This window comes from Rousettus aegyptiacus, unplaced genomic scaffold (genome assembly GCF_014176215.1).
Source record: "Rousettus aegyptiacus isolate mRouAeg1 unplaced genomic scaffold, mRouAeg1.p scaffold_m13_p_15, whole genome shotgun sequence".
In the NCBI taxonomy this organism is placed as follows: Eukaryota; Metazoa; Chordata; class Mammalia; order Chiroptera; family Pteropodidae; genus Rousettus; species Rousettus aegyptiacus.
In genome coordinates, this window is record NW_023416290.1 from 58,045,648 (window position 1) to 58,065,509 (window position 19,862).

At 48.9% G+C, this 19,862-nt stretch overlaps 1 pseudogene; it reads left to right on the plus strand.

Annotated features, from left to right (window-relative positions):
* Positions 1–436: 436 nt before the first annotated feature.
* Positions 437–552, plus strand: LOC118612204 (annotated as a pseudogene).
* The last annotated feature ends 19,310 nt before the right edge of the window (positions 553–19,862 follow it).

Sequence of the window (19,862 nt, forward strand, 5' to 3'; positions counted from 1 at the left end):
TATGGGCTTTATTATACAAAAAGCCCCAGCGTTGATAAACAGAACAGCAGCAAGTCTTCAGTGGAAAAACGGGCAAGAGCATGAGCAGAGAGCTTACGACGGCGGAAAGATACGTCTTTATCAAATATTTTGAAACATTCGACTTTAATAATGACACGAATCAATATATCGGACATAATGAGAAACGGCTTTCATGCCTTAAAACTGTAAAACTATATTTATTGGCATGTCTACTGCATTCACATAAGCACCAACTGACCTGCTTCCCGTTTCGCCCAGCCACAGAGAGAAGGGGCCTCCGTGTCATGTCAGGCATTGACATAACCATGTAGACTGTATAAATTCCTACAAAGACCTTCATTATATCCAGCTTTTTGCAGCAGAAATGAATGTTCACAGTAGTTTTATTTGTAAGAGCCAAAACTGGAAATGACCTGTCTACAGCCACACCACCCTGAACACGCCCGATGTCTGATCCCGGAAGCTAAGCAGGGACGGGCCTGGTTAGTGCTTGGATGGGAGACCACCTAGGAAGACCAGGTGCTGTAGGTGTAAAAAAATAAAAAATAAAAAACTGGAAATGACCCTAACGTCTACCACCAGCTGAATGGTTAAATAAACTGCAGTATATTCATACAATAGAATTCCACTCACAGATAAAAGGAAATGGATTATTGGTATATGCTACAACATGCATGAATCTCAAAATAATTCTGCTGAGTCAAAGAAGCCAGACTCTTCCCCCGAAAGGGTGCATTCTATACGATCCCATTTATACAAAATTTTTAAAAAATAAAATTAATGCGTAGTCACAGAAAGTAGATCAATCATTGTCCTGTGACAGAAGCCGAGGGTAAGACTCGAAGATATGAATTAGAAAGAAGCACACGGACACTTGTGGAAGTGACGGATATGTTCACTTCCTTAATCATGATTTTGGTGGTGTTGGTGTAGACGCATACTAAAAACACATGGAGTTTGATACTTTACGCATAGTGCAATAATAGTACAAGAACTATGTATGGTGCCAGGTGGGTACTAGACTGATGAGAGGGTTCCCTCTGTATATTATATAAATGTCTAACCACTGTGATGTACACCCGAAGCCATATAAATGTATAGTTTATATGCATATGTAGAAAACTATATGTTAAGTATATAAAATAATACTGAATATCAACTGTAATTGAAAAATAAAAAATAAAGATAAATTAAAAAATGAAGAACAAATACATGTCGTTTATCATATACCAATTAAACCTCAATAGAGCTATTTAATAAAGTATACTTTGAGAGCATATATAGTTGGGGGAGAGGGCATAGGTTTACTAATGTATACTTAACAGATTTTTTTTCAAAATTGGAGATATTTTTTTCCCAAGTGTAGAGAAAAGACTTGAAGTGACCTAAAAAGGTTTAAAACAGCAGAATTAATTGACCAGAAAATCATGGAAATGCTTGCCAATGGTACAATCCTGATTATGCAGCAAAACTGGGTTCCCACTATGATGAAAATATTAAATACAAATTAACAAATAAAATGCAATTATGAATGCCTCGTAACTATATGCTCTGGTTAGGTAGATGATATACACCTCATCACAACTCGCGGTACACAGATATTGTGCTTCGGTGTTTAGAAAACAGAACAGGCTGGTAAAGCCTTTGACAAAGCATCGATTCATTTTTCAAAGACATGGACATCAAAATGCTTTATATTGGCGAAAAGACACGGATGCTACTTTTTCCTTCACCCTATCTGTGAGCCTCTTGCCATGTTGTGAAATACACCTTTAATCCAGGCAATTATTTGTGAAGAACGACCACAAATGGGCAGTGGAGCTCATCTGGACAAGAAGAAAGAGTTCCTTTGAGCTCCATGTCCTTTAAAGATCGAAAGGATGCTCTCAGCAGGCTGGGACACCTGGCCCATTAGCGGCTTAACGGTGCGTCAGCCCCAGGTGCAAACGCGGAGGTGCCCCGGCGATCCACGTGGATGCGCCCCACGGGTTCCCCTCCACGCAGCCATGCCGCGTGAACCCTGCCATCCCGCATAGCTACGCACCGCTGGAGGTGCCCACCAGTGCCACTTGGGATCCTGCGAGACAGATGGATTCAGAGGGCGACCTTGAAGTCAAATGGTTCTACATCACCGACATGCACCGTCTCACGGCGCCTCAGGGAGAGGGGCACCAGGGCCACTGAAGCGGCTCTCATGGTGTGACATCTCTTCCTAGGACTTGACTTCCCTGCACACAGTAGGCACGTTATCCTCGGTCCCTGCCCCATCTCCTCCCAACGGCCCTCTGGCCCTGGCGTGCACTCGCCCCGCCCCGGGCCTCAGGGCGTCGCCTGCACCGGATTCTCATCGGAGCACCTGATCGCTCGCTCCCCCTCCTCGCCCATCCGCCTGTTCCAAAATGAAGGCTGATATGAGGGGAAAATACCGTGGATGTTTCCAGGCAGGAACGAGAAACCGCCTCCGTTCTTCCAGACAGCGAACGGGCCGAGTACCCGAGCTCGCAACCTCCCCTGAACTCCCCTTCGCCCCCCCATCCCGCCAGGCTCCCCGGCCGGCATTCGAGGGTCTAGCGCCTGACCTCACCCGACCTCCCCAACCCGCTCCCTCAGCGGTCCACCCAGAAGCCAAGGACACTCGTCCCTGCAAGGCTATTTTTTTTTTTTTTAATAAAAAGGATCACGAACTGTGCAAGTGAGTGGTTTGTAATATGCCTAATTTGATCATTTTAGCGCCTGTGAGCCGGCCAGCCAGCGTTAACTGAGGCTCCTTTACAATGGATCTTGTTCATTATGCGGTAGTAACTCTGGGCCCTGGTGCCCCGTATTCCAGTCCCAGTGGTGGAAAACAATCTACCTTTTCGTTTTCAATGAGATTTTTTACTTCTTCCTATTTAATTTTAATCACATAACATATTTTAAGCAGAGCAATAATAAACATCCCTTGGAGCTGAAGTAGACTTTCGCATATGTCTTTCTTCGATCTCTTAAAAACTTTGCAGCTCTCACTGTTCCCATTTCGCATGTTAAAAACCAAGTCCCGAACGAGTAGTATTCACTGTGAACTACACTTCAGGAATATTAGACACAGGGACGTAAAGATGAATTGACAAACATATGTGAATATAGCTGTTTAGTAGAAGAATCAGGACTAAACCCTGAACATCCTCAATATAATTATTTTTTTAACAAACCTCATACCAGCAACATACGCATATTTATAGATACATATACTTATTCATATGTTATTAACTACGCGTTAGAGACCACTGTGGAAGTTTCGATCCCTATGACATGCTTTTTATTTGCCTTTCTTATTCTAGAATGGAGTGAAGTTAACCTCAATAGAGCTGTACCTATGCATTACTGGGTTCACAATGAGGACAATTTAAAGAAATGTTTCAGAAGTTTTGAATTTAATGTTACCTGGGAGTTTTCCACAAACAGAACTTTAATTTTTGAGATCAAAGGCGAGAAAAGGAGTGATAGGAAAAAAAGATGAGTGACCCCGTCACCGGAAACCCATAGCTGAACTATTTTAAAAGACTTACGATTTAAAGACTTAAGAGCTATCGTGGCAGGAAGTCATCGAGCCCCTTAGAAAACTGACTCCCCTCCACTCGCCCTCATTATGGGCCCGAAGGAGAAACGCGGAGTGTGACCCCAGCTCCTACAGGCAGGAAGCTGTGAGTGGGACAATGTCTGCATGTGGAGGAGTCAGGGAACACGGGGTAAGTCATGTCACTTCTCCAAACCTTTAAAGATGTGAAATGACACGTTTTTACCCCAACGTCTCCTAGACAAGAAGGACAAGGCCAGCATGAGACCCCCAGAGTCCTCTGAGGCCGCCTTCGGGGCTGCCGCCCCTGTCCCATGCTCCCCCAGCCTGTGGAGGGCGCATCTGTCCTTCCAGCCGACTCGCCCCCTCCAGCAAGCTCACCCCAACACTCAGGCTGCCAGCTCCCCTCTTTGATCTGGGAACCCGGGCAGCGCCGAAGCAACTGCTCTGAGGCCGCGTGCCCGCCTTCTTTTGAGAGGGCCCGTTTAAGTGGAGCAACCTGAAGTGAGGAGGTCAGGAAACGCACTGCGAGGACAGTCTTTAGTGACACTTCAAACGGGACAGCAGAGCTAGAGATGGCCAGGCAGCCACGGCAGCGGCCGCTGAGGATGCGCGTGGCAGGCGGGCCAGCCCTGGGGACCAGGCCCCCGCCAGAGGATGCTGCTGCGTTGAAGACAGGGCGCTCGCCCTGTGGAGGAGGGCAGTGGGCCCGCCGCGGCCTCCCTCTGACCCGCGGGGGGTGTGGACGGGGGGCAGAGTGCCCAGCCCTCCTCTGCCATCACCTCACGTGGTGCCAGGCCCCGCCGGAGCCCGGCCTCCCCAGGTCTTCACCTCCGTTGACCCCTCTACCCTGCTTAAACTCCCCCCTCCTGTGATCACATCCCGAACTTGACTCCAAAATCATTAGTCGGGACCAGTGTGTTCTCTTCTCAAACGCTGCGCCATGTTCCTTCACCCCGCCCCCACTCTCAGCCATGAGCACACGCGCGCAGCTTTGTCTTTGTGAGATTACTACACGACCTCGCACGCATACCACATCGCATTCCTGCTGCAGACCCCAGGAACCAGCTGGAATCTGCTGTTTCCTCCTTCTGTCTTTTTGATGGAAAGGTTCCCCCCCTTCTCCACCCCTTCCCGCCATGGGTGGGCAGCCCCTTCCCCTGGGCCCAGGGCCCAACTCCACCCACTGAATCTGCTCCTCCAATGACTTCATCCCACTAAATGGAACACCAAATAGATCCCTCAGCTCAAATCAGAAATTTAAAGATCTTCCTTGAGTCTACCCCTCTTCCTTAACCCCCAAATCTAATCCTTCATCAAATCCAGCAAATTGATTCTGGAAAGCAAAAGAGGCTTGACCTCTTTCTCAGACACAGATTTCTGGAGATCTGCAGAGCTAGAGATGGATGGATTCCTGCCGAGTGGGATTTGAAGGTGACGTAGACACTGAATGACCCCTGGGGAGGGAGGGACACACTCGGGACCCCTGCTGCCTGGAGCCTCGCAAGACAGAAGTGGCAGCTGGACCACAGACCAAATTACCCTCAATAGCCTAACTTTTCTATGTCCTTGGAATGCTCTCTATTCATCACCCCTTTCTTAAAATCCCTGAGCCATTTCTTAAACTATCATCTAAATGTTAAACGACACCTGGTCTCCAGGTGGCCTTGAGGAATAAATACCTACACTAAAGAATAATTGTAACTACCATGCGTTAAGTATTTCTTGTCCCAGCCCATACGCCACGTCCTTTAAATGTATTAATTCATTTACTGTTCACATCCGGCCTATGAAACGGGCACGGTCAATGCTGCGCATATCCCTTTTTACACATAAAGAAACAGATGCTCACGGGTGCAAAATAATCTCCTCAAGGCGAGAGGGTTGCTACATGTCATTTATATACAAGAAAACTGAGCTCAGAGAGGGTAAGCGACTTGTCCAAATGCAAACGGTAAGCTGGCGGCTAAGCTGAAATTCGATCCATATCTGTTTGGAACCAGTGTCCCTTCTCTCTGGAGGGTTAACAAAATTCGGCATGTCCTGGGGTCCCCTTCCCCTGTATTGTGTGCGTCTGAGATGGGTCTGACTCAACTTCAACCAATTTCTCCAGGAGGAAACCAGCGTTCAAATGGGGACAATAAAATGCACAGGAACAGTGAAACCTAAAAGCAGGAACAGGGTCGTGGCTGGCACAAAAAGCCAGAAATAAGGAACCGAAAAGGCTTAGAAGAGGAGAAGAAGGGACAGGGACCTCTGGGACAATGACCAAGAACATCACTGGGTGCTGACCACTTTTGTGAATAAAAAGCCGATAGTTGTGTCGGGCTAGTTGAAAAGCAGAGCATTTGGGTCAAGTATTGCCACCAAGGATGATTTAGAAATCATAAGGCAAATAAAGTCGGTAGCTTTATCCTCCTGAGACATGATAGAGCAAAGTCCATTTTATAAGCAGCCTAACGAGTTTTCTGCACTTCACCGTTAGGTGTGCGGGACACCCGTCTTTGCTGAAAACAGGCACAGTCTTATTGACCCTGACAAGGGACAACAGGAAGCTTCGCGGCTTAGCCAGATGCCGAGGCTTTGCTCCGTTTCTGTGGACGGCGGCAGGCCACCGAGGACAGAGTGCGCTGGGTACAGCATGCAGGGTGAACACAGGGAAATGGCGCGGCATGAGGTCCGGGGAGCGTGCTGTGAGATGCTCAGGCTGGCAAGCTGATCATCCCCAATGTGGGGTTCGCGCTGTGAGGAGAGGGAAGAATTCCATTTATGCTTAAAATGGGGACAAGAACTGAGGACTTTTTTTTAAAAATAGCTTTTCAATATTTAGGTGTCCTCGGAGGTTCTCAAACACATATTTCAACATGGAAACTGATAAATGATGACAAGAGCTGGCAGAGGCTTGGCGTGTGGTGCTGGGATTGAAATTCCCTCGGTCCTGCACCGGTCCCCAGCCAAGTGTGGAGCAGGAGGGGACAATCGCTGTCCTAGAAATGAGAGTCTCTCGAAATTTGTAGATCATTTGTCCACCTCTTGGAAGAGAGGTCAACTATTTAAGTCATTACACGGCAACCTTCATGTTAAAAACAAATCCCTTGTTCTAAACACCCTTGGAAATGCCAAATGCAACCTGATGCGGCCAAATCATGAGAGTTTTCATTTGTCACAGGAATAGATGGGACTTAACGGCTGGACCCAGTGTGCCACATTAGGTGGGCACAGCCCCTAGGTCCCTTACATAAAGTGCGCATTGTCTCTAATCGCCCTGCTGAAGCTCAGTCCCCTTCCCCCAATCGTTGTGCGCTTTTTCAACTTTTTAATAATCCTACCTGTTTGCATTTTGGGCCATGCGCGTCCCATGAATACACGAGAGACGCATAGATCACTAACACAACACGAGAGAGGCCTAAGTGGAGATCGGCACGGGTGACGATTTCTGCCCCGGAAAGGAATTAAAGGAGTCAAAGCCACCTCTGCTTGCCGAGATGGGGGATCGGCTGGAAGCTGAGGAAACTCGGCATTAAACTTGGGGTTCAACTCTCTCTCATTCACCCACTGGAGAAAGGGACAGTGCCTGGAACTCAGGGCTGTCTGCCTGACTGAAGAGTCCCAGTTTGGGCACAGAGCTGTCACCTGTGGAGGGCATGGCGAGATGAGAGAAGAGGGCAGGTAGCCATCCTCTCTGATGGGCACTGTGGTTTCAAGGAAAATTTCCACCAGTTTCTGTCCCTAGAAGTCCTAAAACCTCTCCTTTTAATCCAAAGACTTAGAGCGTGATTTAGGCTCCAGGAGAGCTGCCATTCTTAATTTGGGGAGAGCTGAAAACATCTCTCATTTCGTTTTTTCCGGGGGATGGGTAGGGGTGTGTTTTCATTTGTCTCTCCCTCGGGGAAGTTCCTGATGCAGAAAACTATTTTGTAACTCTGGCTCTCGTGCTCTCCCTCGGCTCTCCGGTCTCAAAGAGAAACCGCATTTGTCACTTTTCTTCCTCGACACAGCCCAGCAAATGGCCCATTATCGTGGGCAAAATGCAACTCTCAGAAATGGAATAAACCGTGAGCATCAAAGACGGAACGGTGTAAGCAGTTAACACCAGACAGGAAGGTTCCTGCTAGTGGGAGAATGTGCGGCGCATCGTCTTGAGAGCAGGCTGTGTTTTACTGTCTAATTTTGAAGCCGAAGTCTGTCGTTCAGGTTGAAAGGCAAAGGGTGGGGGGCGGAGAGGAAGGAGTGCCAAATATGTCGTCTGTGGAAAGACCACCTTGCTCGCTCCTTTTCCTGCCATTTGGGAAAGCTATTGTCGGCTCTTCCGTGAGGCATTTAAAACCTCTCCAATAATCTTTCTGAAATTTCCAAAATGTTCTGCAATTAAACTGTCAGGGAAGGGGAGCCATTTGACAAATGTCTTCTGGTGGATGATCCGCTGACAGGCCCGCTTTTGGCGTCTCCGTGTGCTCAGGCCTCGGGAGGCGGAAGTAAGAGAACGTGGCAGATGGCCCTCACCTTGACCTTGGACTCTACAGTCTGTAGAGGGGCACTATCCGCTAAAAAGGTCATTCTTCAACCCATCTCGGGCGATGCCCAGGGAACACCTACCTGTTCCCAGCATTAAAAGTGCTGCCATGAGGAAGGGCTCAAGCCTCCCTTACTTTAGTCATCAAATTCATGTGACCGGTGGGAAGTACGTTGAAGATAAAGATGGCCGTTTCCTTGAACAGCTCTCTAGAGGGTTTGGTGAGCCTGTTTGCATCAGCACTGGGCATGGTCCCTGCTCCCTGTGTCGCGAAAACAGCGCTGCCTAGAATTTGGCTTCTACGGCTCTCTCTCCTCCTGGTGGCCAAGCTGTGAAGCAGGTGGCACTCTGCCCCGTGGTGGCTGAGTGTCCGACTACACACCCGCTCCTCTCCACAGGTGTGTTCCAAAGTCTAGGCTCACGGAAGGTCATTGGCGATCTCATTTCAAACTCTAAGACAAACTTATCGTCAATAAATTCAACTCTCTATTTTGATCTGACGCCTCGAGTGAGTCCACACTGATCAGCATGCCTGGGATGAAGGGAGACCGAATGACGGAGCATCCGCAGAGCTCGAATTTATCGATGAGAAGCAGGGCTAGGAAAGACACCTAGCCACTGCAGAGGGACCCTCTCAGGCCCTCACAGCTTCACCTTTCCATGACTCGGTAAGTCAGTCTTCCTACACCCCTCCTTAAAAGGCTTCGTGTTCCATTTCTCACTACAGCAAAATAGAGGTTCTTTACATCAGACATTTAGTTTGTCCCGATCACAAAGTAACTGCAGTAGATACAAAGAGAGATGATCTCTGTCACCAGGAAACATGCTCCGAGTGAGGGAGATGGGGTATAAACAATTAATACACTACAATCGATATTAGCAATTACAAGTATAATGTGAAACACCCTGGATCCAACGCTCACCAGCCACGTGGCCTTGGTCACGTTAATTAACCTCTTTGGGTTTCCACACCCTCATCTGAAATACTCACTGATGTAATATTGTCACCCCTTTGATGACAGGGCTGGGACGACAGATGTGGTTAGTACTGCCGGCAGCAATGCCACCGTCTCGTGGGATGTGAGAGTTTCTTAAAGGCGGTGTTGGAGTGGCTGGGTCCCCATGCGGCTTGGCCATCACGCACATATATCAAACCAGACAGGAAACCACAGGGCTAGGTTAGCTGATTTTGTGATTTAAACTGGCCGACCCTTAAAAATATTTAATAAAAGCTAGTACTTTGGAGTGTCCTGTAAGACATGAAATTGGGATCAGGAACAGATACAAAGAAAGAGGCTTCAAATGTTTTAAAAACGTAAGGAGAAAAGTGTCAGCAGTAGGAAGGCTGTGGACATCCCGAATCTCTACTGGCGCTGTGAAGGGCTAAAACTTAGGCTCTAAAGTATGCGCTTCAGTCATCCAGTAAAACCCGGAGCCTCGGATGGCCTCTCTGCAAGTCCTGCTCCCCACTCTGCCCCAGCGGCATCGAAGGGACGAGGCGCACCTGCTGCTCACACCTCACTGGGAGGGTCGAGCGCCCCGCTGGCCCCTATTCAAACGCGCCAGCACAGGCTTCCAGGGCAGGAAGCGGCTACCTCACCCCCTTCGCACCACAAAGCTGCCCCCCTCCCACACACACACACGCACGCACGCGCACGCACACACACACACACACACACACACACACCGGCCCTGGCGACGTCCCTCCTTCTCAGATGTGATTTTCATGGCACGTGGTGAGCTCCCCCCATGGTGTGAGTACGTGTGGTTAATAAACCGCTGTCCGTCCCATCTCTCCAGCGTCCGGCGCCACGTGTTTGGCTGGGGTGGGAATTCTCCCCCACCCCGCACACAAAGAAGCTCACGGGAAGCACCTAAAACTACTGTCCCGATGGTTTTATTTGCCTGCATTTCATGTCATTCCCAGCCCCAAAAAATAATTAATTTTTTTAAAACTGAATGCTTGCTCGATCAAAGAATAATAATGATATTTTGGAGTCAACCATGAAAATTGAAAAATAGAGACTTGGACTGCAAACACGGGTACACGGTGACCCCGCATTGCAATTAATCTGTTTGTCCAAGTGCATCCGAATAAACGTGTTTGCAAATCAAATATTTTAGTGTATTGTCAATAAAAGCTCTTTTTCCTATTTTTAAAAAAAAGACACTCTTAAGAGATTCTCAAATGTTTGTGATTTAATAGAATTTTTAAAAGAATGTATTTTAGCGCTCGCTTCTACAGCACATATACTAAAAAGAACATATTTCATAAATTATTTTGCATAGCATCATGCTGAATTCTGGTTCTGATCGTATTCAAACCTAATTACTCTCAAGGGGGAAAAAAAAATCTCTCTTTCTAGACCTGAGTGTCTTCTTCCCCAACCAGAAAGCGATGCTTGGCATACCCTCGTCAGCCTGACCCCCTACTGGGCACAGGCGTCTGGTCTGCAGCGTCCATCCGAGTTTTCCAAGGTCAACGTGATTCTGATTTTTCTAAGACCATGTTGGCAAGATGGAGAGGGGTGAAGAGCGCACCTCCCGAACACCTCACCCTTCCTACAGGTGTCCCCTGCCAGGTAGAGCCCAGGATATGCTCCATCAATCAGCAAGGACAAAAGCTGGGGATAAAGGCAAGATCCGAAAGCGAGGGGAGACAGCCAGCTCCACCACGCCCGCCGCTGTCCTTTCTGCTGGGGTCCCTCTAATCTTCCCCGCGGCCACCACATCACGCTGTCCCCGGGAGAGGTACACTTCACTGTGCCCTCACGATCAGTGGGCGCTGCACCCTTAACATGGCTTGAATCGAGCAAAAGAGTGGAAGTCACCAGTTTCACCCTCACTGGCCTCTAGAGCAGTGAGAACACAGTTACAACACGGTTACAGTACAGAGAGCACGTGTCCCCTGCAGGTCTCATCCTCGGGCCCAAGGCCCCGGGGATGCTTTCTCCATTCGAAGACGCCATCTCTACTCTCAACTGGCTCCAAAAACAAAAAACAAAAAACAAACAAACAAACAAACAAAAACAGAGCAAAACGACGAAACGTAAAACACAGCCGTCCTGGTCAGTCCATGGAACCGCCCCGCCCAGGTGTCTGTGAACGACCGCAGGTCACCGTCAGAAACGAGCCGTCCTGACATCTCCCGCGGAGGCGTTCTGCCATCTGCTACAGGCGCCCCGCCCCACAGATGTGCCGCCTTCCTTATCTGGACGTGCCCGCAGGACCGCCTTCTACCTCGCGTCTGGCCTCCACGGGGGAATGACGTCTTGCGGTGACAACCAGAATTGCCCCATGCTCGCTTGTTGCGGAAGCTTATCCCTCACCAGGAGAAGGAGGAGACCTGACCTTTTGGGACATGGGGCCGTCCTTGCTGATGCCCCTGAAATCTCAGCTTTGTCCACCCCTAATCCAGACGCTGGTGACTCGGAGCAGCAGCCACACCTTGGCTTTCGGTCTTCTAGTTGAGAACTCACCTTCCTACATGTCATGGCTCCTTCCCTCCTCAGCGAAACGTACACAAGCACATCATCCCAGGAGCTTGGGCATGGATGTCGGTTGGCCTTGACTTGAAAGCCCTGCTGTCTAAAACAAGGGACGCTTAGTTTGGCTCCACGTCCATGAAAAACACTCCATCTTCAGAAATCAGCTCACAACACACCTCAGTGTCCCCGCCTGACACTTCTACCATCCATGGAGGAGCTACACGTGGTGCATCCATCAGGGCCCAGGAGGTTCCCAGGGGGAGGCGAGGGATGAGCGGTGAGCGAGGACGGCCACCTCCAGCGGGACGAAGCAAACGACCACCTCTCGACATCCATCCTCCCGAACGCCTGCAACTCAGTCCCACAAGAGCCGCTCCCCGATGGCGCCTGTCCATTGTTTTGTCACAGAAATCTGTGGTAGAATCTGATCGCCTTTATAGGAATCTGCAAGGACTTTTTAAACTCAAAATATGAAACGCACCGTTCTTCTAAATACGTTTCCCAGGCGATGCATTCCACTAAAAGATGTGTTCTCGGCATTGTCTCTATGTTTTGGCTCCCATTCCATCACACGCTACCGAAGGCAGCTCAGCCTTTCATTTTCAGTGTTCTTCTCTGTGGAACCTACTATATTAACTGCATTAACCTGGCTGACCTTTGGTCAAGACTGACTGAATCAAATTAAACTGAAAAGCAGCCTCTTTCTGAGCGTGACTTCAGTGTTAAAAACAGTGTCTACGTGGCGAACTCGAGGGCATTTTTCCAGCAACGGTCTGAGAATGATGCATTTTCTCCCTTTTGAGTTCAGCAATTGAATAGCTCTGCTCACCCGGTGCAAGTGAGGGGTGCGACACACAGGGCAGCTGTCGTCCGCACGCGCGGCTCTGGGGCAGCGTAAACTCAGGACTTGAGGTGACCGTCACCATTACCTATTCTGGTAAAGCTGGGATCGGATTGAGATCTGGGCATCTCCACGTGGAAGGACTACGGCCGAGTCTATCTCAGCATGTCCGAGGCTTAACCTGTCACCCGTCCCCTGCAAAACCAGCAGCCCTTCTCTTTGACCCTAGATTGGTCCCCTCTTGGCTGCCTGTCACCCTAAGCTGCTCCCATTCCTCGGCCATTCCCCTCCCTCACTCCCAACTCAAATCCCGGGGACTAAAAGCACATCAGCGGCTTCCCACCAGCAACGGGATGGTCCATAGCACGACCTGCAGGTCCCCCTTCACCGGGGCTCGGCCAAACCGCTCAGCCTCATCGCCATCCCCTGGCTTACACAGAAGTCTCACGCAGTCACGGGACAGTCCCACGAGGCAGCAGGTCCCTTGTGATCCCCCACCTTGCATGTGCCAATTCCTTGAGCAGGATGCCTGTGTGGTGATCACCTGTCTGCAGCAGCACCAGAACTACCTGGGCAAGCTGCCCAGCTCCCGCTTCTCAGGCCAAAAAGGTGCTCTGCTTAAAGCCCCACCCAGACTCCTCCGTCTCTGCCTACGCACTGTCAGGGCTTATGCCGTCGACTGACGCTTTGACTGGACGTGGCATTTACTGTTTTTCTCTTTCTTTTTCTCTTCCACCTCCAGGGTACTGTGAGCTGTCTGAGGACACCCACGATTTCATACCTTAGACTTGACCTCAGCTCGCTCCCTGCCTGCACTAGGCCTGACCACACTGGGTTCACTGTGCGTGAACACAACACTTAAAGCTCTTACTCGGCACACAGCGGTGCATTCGTACCAGCCCCTTCTTCCAGAAACCTCTCTCTCTCTCTCCGATCTTCGCGTTTCCAGCTTCTACGTGTTAACCGGAACTGAGTCGAAAGGGTATCTTCTCCGCGAGGCCTTTGCGAACGCTCATCTAAATTAACCGCTAGTTCCTGTCCAGCTCACCGCTGTTTTAATTTCCTGCCCAGTGTTCATTAGCGTGCCTCTGTTTTTTCCTCTGTGTGTGTTTATTTCAGCTTATGTGATATCTTTATTTCTCCATGGATCGTGAGCGCCATGGCTGCAGAGACCATGCCTCGCCCATTCCTATAACCCCATCCTCTGGGACAATTTCCGTCACGTGGCGTCAGTACCTCCTCGTGGAATGTTGATCTTTTTATAGGTTTTCATGGACAGAATGACTTTTTTTTTCCTAGACAAATATATTACCAGTGTTTCCCTTAAGAGTACCTCATCTCTCCAAGTCTATTTTACAGAGATATTTGTTTCCTTGATAACTGGTTTTTTGGATCACTGTTGTGAGGCTTCATTTCTGGGTTAAGGATGAGAACGAGGAGGAAAGAACACAGGCTTCCTCCCTCCCTCCCTCTCTCCCTTTCTTCCTTTTTTTGTCTTTCTTTCCTTCTTTTATTTATTTATTTTTTAGCCGTAAAACTCAGAATGGATACGGGTATGATTTTATAAGGTACAGAAGAGAAAAACAAATCACATGTCCCTCACAGAAACTGACTTCATCATTTGCAATAGGTAGCCATGGAAGGGGAGCTGGCTGTCACTGGCTGTAAAGACGCCTGTCCCGAGGCCACAGCCCCCTCACAGGGCCGTCTCTTCTCCCTTCTCGAGACACACCACTTTCAGGGCTAGAAGGAGACTTCGAAGTCAGACCGTCGGACCCCTCATGGACAGAGGCGGGCCCCGGAAGCGGGAGAGGACCATCAGAGTTACTTAGTGTGGTTAATCGGCCCAGCAGACTGGGGGTGGGTTCTGCGCCGGGTCTCAGCTGTGATTCCTCCAGCTCCCTTTCTACAGATCACACCTGTGATGACCACATCTCTCCGAGGCGCCCCACACTGCCTGCCTCGCTAACGACCAGCTGAGCCTCTCGGAGTGCAGAATCGCTCCTTCCTGCTTCCCCACTACACTGTTAGATCTTAAAGTCCAGAAAGCTCGTGTGTTCTCCTCCCTGTCCTTCAGTCCCGACCGTTTCCTGGAGATGCTCAGTATTTCTTGAACAAATGCAGGGATGATAAATGAGGCTTTGTTTCTTTCTCTCTCTCTCTCTCTCTTTTATTTAAATGCAGGACTCAAATTTTCTTCCTAAATCCCCACCAAGAAGAATATGTGAGAGCCTATGCTTCCCAGAGACTGTCCAAATCTCTCTAGTTAGCATCTTATATTTAACTAGGCTCTTATTTTCATTATCTATATACGGTTTGCCTGAGGACCCAGAGCAGAGAGATACCACCTGGAAATCAGAAGCCACCTGAGAAAACATCTAATCATTTGATAACTTCTCTCCAAAGGTGCCCACAGGCCTAGGTTCCTGTCGTGTGCTTTTTTCTTTTCATGGTAGGAGAGGATATTAATAGATGAAGGTCACTGTTCTTAAGCCAGGTTGACCAAAGTCTCAGTGGCATTTCCCATAAAATACCTGCATATCTGAACTAAGGGAAAATGAGCATCGCTCTAATTCTTTAGTTTATTCATTTAAAGGACATAATTTTGTATAGTTTAGGAAGAAATGTGTCCCTTTGATTCCAAATAAGGCAAAGGGATGTAGAACATGGATTTCTCCATGGACCCACAATTCCCGACCTGGCGGGGCTGGGAGCAGAATTTTGGTGCCTCAGAGATGTCCACATCCTAATCCCTGGGAACCTATGAATATGGGGCCTTACTTGACAGAAGAGACTGTGCAGATGGGATTAAAATTAAAGACCTTGAGATGGACAGATTATCCAGGATTCCCTAGGTGGTCTCTACGGAGTCATAATGCTCCCTGAATGCTGAGAACATTTCTTAGATGTGGTCACAGGGAGATGTGGTGATAAAGTCATGGTCAGAGAGATGTCGTGTCGCTAGCTGTGACGATGCAGAAAGGGGACATGGACGAAGACATGCAGGTGGCCTCTGGGACTCCAAAAAGGCAAAGAAATGCATCCTGCCTGCAGCCCCCGGCAAGGAACACCGTCCTGCTAAGAGCATGTCACAGTGAGACCCATGTCAGACTTCTAAGTAGCTGTTGGGTAATATATCGTGTCATTTTAAAATACGAACTTTAGGGCAATTTGTTAGAGCAGAAATTAGAAAACGAAGGCAAGAAAGTAATAAAAAGAGTCAAGGAAGACCTTTTCGGTGCCAGAAGGACAGGGTAGCCTGCCCGAGTGTGGTTTCTGGGACATTGGGCTGAGGACCAGCCCTGGGCCACCTTCTGCCTCTTCACCCTGTCCAGATCTCGCCTCTAGACAGACACTGACTGCAGGGGGTGGGGGGGCTGTTGGATTCAGCAGCTCGGAGCAGGAGCTGGATCCTTTCCCCGCCCCTCCCGCCCCTGCCGCTCCCCTCTCTACCCACTGCCCACTCTAGTGCCAGCAGGAAAAACACAGAGAAATGTCTTCCAGCGCATGAAAGCTGTTTGGACGCCACAGCCGACCTGTAATAAGAGGAGTGTAAAACTCTTAGACTGATCTTTGCCATATGATGCCCTAAAATTGGGGTCTATTTTGATATTAAGAAAAATCAAAGCGCGGTCACATCCAGACAAAGGGAGGCTTCCGCTCTAGCCTAACTTGTCTCCCAAGTCAAGGAATTGAAATTCTGGGACTGTAAGTCACTTGCCCGAGGGATCGTCTAGGAAATTTGAGAAGAAAAGACCAGGAACACAATCCCTTGATCCTTTACTGTCTGCATCTTGTCTGCCTGCCATAGAAACAGGAATCCATCACAGAGGCAGAGGGCAGGCCCGCCGTCGCTACATAGCACAGGGGATTGCAGAGAGAATAAACCGCAGCAACCTCCGTAAGAAAAGTCGAACCGGATGGCCTCTCGCAGAAGCTTTGGGCAAATTCATGGACGGCCCGTCCGCGATGCTCCATTCCCACCCCCGCTCCCCGTGGGCGAGGGGCCCCTTTCTGTGGAGGGACAAACTCCGTGACACCTGGATGAGCGGGCCATCCAAGCTCACGCCACCCACCTCCGAGGAGGCGGGGCACTGGGACGGAAAAGGGCGCAGGCTTGGTATCCGGAGGGAGCTGCGTTTAACGCCGGGGCTGCAGCTCACGCGAGTGTGGCAGGCGCTCGACTTCTGGAAGCCTCGGCGGGCTCACTGAAGAGCAGGGAGCTGTGGTGCGTGCTTTGCAGAGTGATCGCGGGGGCTTATTCATTCACTAAACCATGAAATAAAATTACGTAAACGCACAGAATGGCATACAGCCGACGTTCCATAAAAAACGCTTCTCACTCGGCCCTGTATAAATTTTCCTCTAACACTCAAAGAGAAAGCTCAGTGAAACACATGCTGTGTGAGCGATGGCTCGTGCAGGTGCTGCGTGGATTCCCGGGGTCAGCTGCCCTGCTCCCCGGAGCGGTGAACGTGGTGCCAGTCGGCACGGGGTCTCAGCCTGGCTCCCCTTTCTCTCCGGGGAGCCCCTGTTCACTGCGATTGTGGACTGACAGCGCCATCATGTGGGCATCTGTGGACTCTGCTTTTCTGCTTCCAGACTAGAGAACCCAATGAATTAAAACCGCTGATCTCCATCTCCGCCGGACTCAGAGGATACAAAGACCAAGATCACCCTCCCAGACTCCAAAAAGTAAAACGCCTATTTGGAGGGATGTCATGGCCACAACTAAGGAAAAGAAAAAGAGAAGCCCACTTAGCCTGGACCGAGGAAAACGTGCTTATGGGAATGCCTGGTGACGGCCCCTTGGAGGAGGTGGCAGGTCACATAACAGTGTGTAGTAACTCATTTAATCTTCACGAAACACCTCAAGCATATGGGGAAAGCCGAGTTCAAGTTCTCGACCACTCAGCAATAAATGCGAGTTGCTACCAGCTGCACAGTAGTTTGCATTTCAAATCAAAGAGAGAAAGTGGCTGAAATGGGCTGAAATCCAAATTCTTTGACTCCAAATTCTCTAATTTCATGTGAGGAAACCATCTTCATCCAGCTGAGCCCTGGCTAAAGGCACAGAGTTTATACCGGCGGTGGGCGAGGTGGGGGGCTGGGATCGGGGCGAGTGAACTTAACGGGAGGAAGTACCACAGGCCAAGCGTGGCTGTGGACACATAGGGCAACTGAGAGAAAAGGTGATGAGAGAAAGGCGGTCAGGGTCAGGCCACCACGTCCCACAGAGGGACAGCCGGGCGGAGGGTGCCTTGCGGGTCCGCTCCTCATTCGCAGAACTCTGTGGCCTAAGATAAGTCGCAGTTACTGACTGGGCATCATCATGCCGACCTCCGACAACGGCTTTCTGATACAGGGCAACCTCGGTGAGTTCCAGCGGTGGTAGACAGAGAAGCAGGATGAGACAAGAGTAGAATGGGAGGCGGGCCAGGTGGGTCCTGGTGCTCCGACGTAAGGGCTTATTCTGAACATGACAGAAAAACCATCTGAGGGCTTGGGGCAGGGGAATGACACGGTATGATTTGTTTTCAAAAGGATTCCGCATACGGTAATATGCATGAATCTCACAAATACAAAGTGGGGGGAAAAAAGCATGGCATAAAAAAAAAGCGCACATATAAATTGAAAAGGCAGCCAAGTCCTCTCTGCTGTCAGAAGTCAGGTGGTGGCTGGAGAGAGAGCAGGTGGTGACTGGCGGGGAGCAGGCGCAGCCTCAGGATGGCCAGAGTTCTAATTCTTCACCTGGATGCTGGTTATGAAGAGCGTTCAATTTGTCAAAATTGATCATGCTGTGTGTTTATTGTCTGTGCACTTTTCTCTGTGTATGTTATATGCCCATAAAAAGTATGAAAGGGAGCATTCCTGTGGGTCCCGCGTGGGTAACAGATGGCAGAGAAATGAGACAGGAGCCCAGGGAAGTGGCTGACTCAACAATCCTGGTGAGAGGCTAGGACCAGGTTAGCTGGCTGAGGGGGAGAGAAGCTGTCAAATTCGTTCTGTACTCTCCGGAGGAATGATGATGAATGGATGGATGGATGGATGGATGGATAGATGGAAGGATGGATGAATGAATGGATGGATGGATGGATGGATGGATGGATAGAGAGACAGACAGGCAGACACTCAAATCCACTTTGGATAAACTAAAACAGAATACTAAAAACCAGTGAAGTACCCCCAGAGAATGGCAGGAAAGAGGAAACAGAAAGAAAAAAAAAAAAACAGAAGAAACAGAAAACTATAAAATGGCAAATTTAAACCCTAACACATCAATATGTACATTAAATGTAAAGATTGGTAAAGTGATAATGTCAATAATAAAGAAACAGCATGGCTCATTTATATGATGTCCTTAAAAAAAATCACTGGCATACAATAATAGGCTAAAATTTAAAAATATGAAAAAAATATACCACGTAAACACTGATCAAAATAAATGTGGACTGGAGATACTAATATCAGATGAAGTGGACTTCAGAGAAAAAATATTACTAGAGAAAAGGGACAATTACGTAACAATTAAATGGTCAACACACAAGGAAGATGTAACAAAGCTAAATGAGTATATACCTAAGGCCAGAGCTTCCCGGCCTCCGCTCAACACCTGGACACTTCACTTAAAACACTAAACTCAGTTTTCCCATCTTCCAAATGAGAATTGCTTTTTTATCCATAATCCAAATAAGATGGCACAGCCTCTATATTCCCTGCCACTTCCTGCTAATTATGACCACAAAGTCTGATAATTACAACCAAAGTTGAGCTGGGGAGGTAATGGGGATACGAACAAGTTGAGGACCCTAAGTAAGTAATAAACAAAACATAAGTCTTAAAAATAAATAAATAAAATTGATGAATCTCTATCAAGACTGACGAAAAGATGAAAGGCCCAGGTCGCCAGTGACACAGGGTATGTCGCTTCAGATCCTCTGCTAATGAAAGGACAGCAGAATACTCAGGAGCGGGCCAGACGGTGCCCCAAGACCCAGGTTTTGTCAATACAACCTCATCTGCAGCTAGGGTAGAAGGAGATGGGATTTGCTATCGTGATTCGGTTGAGGATCTCCAGGTGGGAACCCCCTGGGCTTAGGGTGGGCCCTGAATCCAAATGCTGGTGTCCTTGTCAGAGAGAAGAGAGTGATATTTGAGACGCGGAGACGATGAGGAGGTAAGCCAAGTGAAGAGAGAGAAGGTGATCGCAGTGACGCCGCTGCCCGCCACGGACGCTAACGCTGCCCTCGGTCACTAGAGAGACGCGCAAGGAGCAAACACCTCCCCAGAGCCTCCAGGAGGGTCCAACCCCACCGACGCCTGGATTTTGGGTTTCTACCCTCCAGAACCGCCAGAGAGTGAATGTCTGTTGTTTTAAGTCATCACATTTGTTATGTCAGTCTAGGACATTAATACAATATGAACAAATGTATGCTCTTCAAT